The following is a 5,878-nucleotide window of genomic DNA, read 5'->3' as shown; positions in this document are numbered from 1 at the left end:
AAAGTCTGGCCCTCCCCTGACCTGCATTGCCATCTGAGAATGCCACTCAGAGCTTCAGAAGAGGGGTTTGACGCTTAAATCATGGCAGGTATGAACAGGAAAAGATGTCAACGCCATATGGGCTAGATGCACCGGTAGAGAGAAACAATGAGAAAGGCTACCTGGACGAGGTGGCGGACCTGTCACCAGTGATGGGCAAATGAAGCTTTTGTGAAGCACTGAACCACTTGAGCCAATTGTTTCGAAAATGGGTTCATTACTCGAAGCTTCAGTTACAGTGACCTCTCCTGGCGAAGTGCAAGGCTGCAGTCAAATTAGGCAGGCTAGTTGGTGGACAGGAGGCTTTTAATTACACGCACGCACGCATGCACGCACGAACACACACACACACACCTCAATGAGCAGTGTTGGAGAAACTACTTTACTTTTGTAGAAAAGATCTTTTGTTCTGAAGCATCTTTGATCACCCTTGGATTTAAAGTATTGTAACGACCCTGTGAAAGGCCCGTTAGCAACTCCGCCAAGGGAGTTACCTCTCTTGGTGTTGTGGCTAGCGCGGCCGGTTTGTAAGCGAAAGATTGCGAGTTCGATACCCGCTTAAGGCAAGCTGCTGTACCCCGGCGTTGATACAGTATCTTTGCTTTGATGAAATTCTTTGATGCACACACACACTAACACTGAATATCATGTTCTATTTACAAATAAAGATTGATGAATGTGTGTATTGTGTTATTGAGGAGAGAGTGCTGGGGAAAATATGGCATAGGTTGGGTGTGTTTGTGTAACTATGGCAGGGGGTGATTATGTGGGATGGGGAACACTCAAAGATTACAAGAAGAACACTCAGAGAATACAAACGCAATACCAACAACTCAACAGCAACAATGCACCTACTACGACAATCCACAAATTGTGCATTGTTTAGAGCGGTTATAAAGTGTTGAGGCACTCAAATTCAAAACTGTCGCAACCTGTCACCTGTCAGAATCGAGACGAGGCAGTGCCAGTGAATCACCTGATTGGACCGCGAACCAGTCAGGTGATTCATTCAGGCAACGAAGCAGTTGCTGCTTCAGACGTCATATGTCACATGATTTTTTTCGCACCAAAGCAAGCTTTGAAGCAGTGCTTCGATGGAATTGTTGTCCAGTGTTTGAAGCACGTATCGAAGCTTCAGTGTCAAACTGCCATCACTACCTGTCACTCTGGTGTCAGGAGAACAGCCTCATCCTGAATGTCTCCAAGACAAAAGAACTGCTGTGGACAGGGTGAGCAGTTTTAAATACCTGGGAGTCCACATCTCAGAAGACCTGACCTGGACTACCCACATCAGTTCACTGGTGGGAAAGGCAAGGCAGCGCCTGTTCCATCTCAGGCAACTGAGGAAATTCTGAGTCTCCCGGAGGATCCTTCAGTCCTTCTACTCTGGAGCTGTGGAGAGCATCCTGGCTGGCAACATCACCGTCTGGTACAGTAACAGCACGGCCCAGGACAGGCGAGCTCTGCAAAGGGTGGTACGCCTGGCAGAAAAAACCATGGGAGCTCCAACCCCCCCTCTCCATGTCCTGTACACCAGGAGGTGTAGGACCAGAGCCTACAGGATTATGAAGGACCCTCACCACCCGAAACATGGACTGTTCCAGCCGCTGCGGTCAGGAAAACGCCTCCGCTGTCATGCAGCAAGAACAGAGAGGCTAAGGCTGAGTTTCTTCCCCCACGCCATCAGAATCGTCAACGATGACCCCACCAGTGCCCCCCTCAAGTCACTCACACATGCACTGTCATCTTAACGCATATGCACACACATAATCATCCATCTGCTATTTATATTGCTTACTTATATGCTTACTGCTTATACTGTTCATATTGTTTATACTGTTTATACTGTCCATACTGTATATTTTTTAGTACTTCTATTTTTCTTTTATTGTATTTTAAAACTTATTGTATTGTTGCACTACTCTGTGGCACTGTCACTTTTGCATTTCACTGTATACTTGTATGCACGTGACAAATAAAGAATCTTGAATCTTGAAACCGCCGATGGATTCCAGGTAGAGCGTGGGGAGATGGCCCCATCTATTGGCCTCATGCTAGAAGTATCCAGTGAAACTGAGAGCTCGGCTCATAATAGGAAACAGGACATGCCTAAAAGAGGGTTTATCGAACCAGAGGAAGGAGAAGATGATGGAGTTATTTATTATCAATATTTCTCCTGGGGATTTCCCTGAGTCAGTTCCCACTCCCGCTCCGCTCCCTGCGGAGGGGCAGGTGGGGTCAGGGGTGGCAGTCGGGGGGGTACCCACGGAAGAATATGTCACATGGATTACCCGCCGATAGATTTTGATGTCTTTCCAAGTTAAGTAACAAAAGATATGACATCAAATATAACCAGCAAAACATACTATACACTACTAATGGTATGTACTACTAATATACTATTCAAATGTAACTAATGGAATGACATCTAATGTAAATAATCAGATGACTTGATTTATGTTGAAATGTGTTTAAACCTATTTTATGATTGATGATGAAACTAATCTGTTTAACCATGTGTAAAGAGTAAAGTTGAAATGTAATGATTTGATATAGGAAAGAGAGGAAGGGGAATTTGACAAGGCTGATAATAGTTGGGTTGAGTTCAAACAGCAATGGTTTTCGATATGGGAAAGGGACATAGAGGAGCCTAAAAATGTCAAGATGACCTAAGAGGGATTAAATATGTTCACGTGAGAAAGTGATGCTCAGAGGGTGGCTCCAGGAGGAACTCAGGTGTGAAAGGTCAGAGTTAGGCAAAACTGGATGTTAGGTGTATTTTAGTGGCCATTTTCCACAAAACTCCAAAGAGGACGGATCCCTAAAGAGACCAGGAGGTCTTGCCCGATCAGTGTATCCACGACCAAAATCCTCTCTGCAGAGAGTTTAGTGAACTTTCACACCTGAGTTCCTCCTGGAGCCACCCTCTGAGCATCACTGTTCACACTTCTACCCTCAGGCCGGAGGTACAGAAGTGTTAAATGCAGGACCACCAGACTAAAGCACTCCTTCTTTCCCACTGCCATCAGGCTCCTAAACAACGCATAGGAGATTATAATCATGGACTACTTCATATAACTGTACTACCTCATATAACTGAACCCGACTGTTAAATTTTCAGTTTGCACATGCATAATTGCACTGCTCACATTTGCACTGTTTTATTATTATTATTGTTGCTTTTTTATTATCACATGCTGCCTTAAATTTTGTTATCTTGTACATTTTGTTTAGTATATATTGTATATTTTTTAGTATTGTACATTTTACATGTACAAAAGCAAGAATTTCATTGTACAGGGAAACATGTTTTCTACTGTGCATACGATAATAAACACTTTGAATCTTTGAATCTTGAATCTTTTAGATTTGGAAGCCCCCAGTCTGTATTGCTGTTAGTATCAGGAGTAGGCTCTCTTTTAGCTTCCTATATTCGGTTGAAAGTATTGCTAGAGGTTGAGTGACTGCTTCACTTGCCAGGGGAGGTGGGCCATCAAAGTCCCTCGGCTGAGGGCACAGTGCTACTCCGGAGAAATCAGCTGGGCTGATAGAGGATTCAAGAGTATTTTGGCAGTGGCCTCTAAATTAGACAGATTAGGGACAGATAGGGTAAGACTTATTTTTCTTATTTTACTTTGATTACTTTAATATCTATTAGTATTTTGTTTTATTTACTGAATTAATTTAGTAAAAATGTAGATAGCTAATTACTTAAGTAATTAAGTACTTACTTTTATTTACTTAAATTTTGTTAACTTTTTTACTCCTATCTATTTACTTTTACTCTAATTTCTTTAATTTCTTACGTTAGTATTTTGTTTATTTTTAAATTCGTTAACTTATCCTTTATTTTCATTTATTTATGTTAAATTTCATTAAACTTCTTTACTCCTTATATTTACTGTAGTATTTCGTTACTCCTATAGATTTACTTTTACTCTAATTTCTTTTTTTACTTTAAATTTAATTTATTTTTTCCCCTGTTGATTTACTTTTTTTTTTTTTAATCACTTAATTGATATATTGTACTGCAATGCTGTAACGCTTAACAGTTTTAATAAAGAACAAATCAGCAATTAACGGAAAAACGTATTTTTGTTATTTTACTTGGACTTCTTTTACTTAGAGATCAAGAGTCATTGAAGTCTCTCAGCTGAGGGCGAGATATGCCAGAGTGAGTCATCATATCGGGCGGACAAGGGAACTTAGACGGAGTAGGGAAAGTTGAGGGTAAGAGGTTACAATATTTATAATCTTCTTTTCCTATAACATTATTGATTTTACCACTTAATGAATTTGTCTAGTACATGAGTAAATTTGCTATGCTGATAGAGAAAGGTAGATTTAATTTATTTTGTTTATTTCATTAATTTCTTTGATTTCTTTTCTTCCCCATGGACTTATATTAATTATCTTTTCTTTTTTTTCTTTAAATCACTTTATTGATATATTGTATTACCATGCTTTGATGCTTAATGCTTGAATAAAGAACAACCCTGCATACCAAGGAAAGGTTTTTTCAATTTATACATCGTCTAGTAATTGTCACCGTAGATGATGTGTTGTCCTCCTTGCTAAACATAAAAAGTTAAATTATACTGGGCATATTACATCATACGATCTGAATGCTTATTTTAGCCACTTTATTGAAATATCTCCTTTGGATGAATTGTCCTCATCTATAAATTAAATTCCTGCAACCACACCAACAGGCACTTATATAAGAATAGAGCGGTCATTACCCATTGGGGCTTTCATAATGCTGAGTTCTGATTTGTAGGTCGCTTACAGAGCATAGCATTAAGCTGCAGCGGGGGGAACTGTGGGAAGTAGACGGTTAACAGCAGGGTGAGTCTATTCGACACCAGCCAAGTATATCTTTTGAAACCTATTAGGGTAAGACCCTTTACACTGAGGATTTCACCCGTTGGACGGAGGGCTGGTCCGGGACTCTGTATAGCAGGGGTGGGCAAACTTTTTGGCTCAGGGGCCACATTGACTTTTAAAATTTGACAGACGGGCCGGGCCAGCACCAGATGCATACATATCAAACATCAACATAAAAAAGACATTACAGTGTTAATACTTACATTTACTTTTAGTGGGAACAGTTTTGTTGATCACCCTTTTTGACCAGTGCATCGAAGTCTGGTGTTAGTTTTGTTGTGGCAATTCTCAGAACAGATCTGAAGTGTTCATCACTCAACTGGGATCTGTGGGGTGCTTTGTTGGTGTTCATCACGCTAAAAGTCTGTTCACGCACATACCTAGAGCCAAACAACATCCTCTGTGCCATCTTCTGGATGTTTGGAAATTTGGCTGCGCTTAATGAAGCATAAAACTCATCCAGTTTAAGAGAGTTGAACTTCTCCTTTAAGACGGTGTCACATTGGAGATCAATCAGTTCCAACTGCAACTCCTGTGGCGCAGTTTCAGGGTCTTGTGTGAAGGGACATGACACCAGCTGAAGTGACTTGTCAATTTTTCTAAAATCAGAGAACCGACGGTAGAATTCTCCATGCAGGTTGTCCAGTGATTTCCTGTATTTTTTCACATGTCGAGGGGCCTCTTTCAGCGTAGCCAGTGTGGGAAAATGAGCGAATGACTTGTTTGACATTTGCTTTGAGAATAAAGCTAGCTTGGTTTTGAAGGCTCTGACATTTGTGTACATTTCATGCACAAACTGGTCTTTCCCTTGTAGCTTCACGATCAGCTCATTCATGTGTGGCAGTATATCCACAGCAAAAGCTAAATCACAAAGCCAATCTGTGTCTCTCAGCTCAGGAAAATCGTCAGCTTTCTCAAGTAGCTCCAAAAATGAGATAATCTCCTGTTTGAG

This window comes from Argentina silus (genome assembly GCF_951799395.1).
Source record: "Argentina silus genome assembly, chromosome: 10".
In the NCBI taxonomy this organism is placed as follows: domain Eukaryota; kingdom Metazoa; phylum Chordata; class Actinopteri; order Argentiniformes; family Argentinidae; genus Argentina; species Argentina silus.
Note: the sequence above shows the minus strand (reverse complement) of the source record.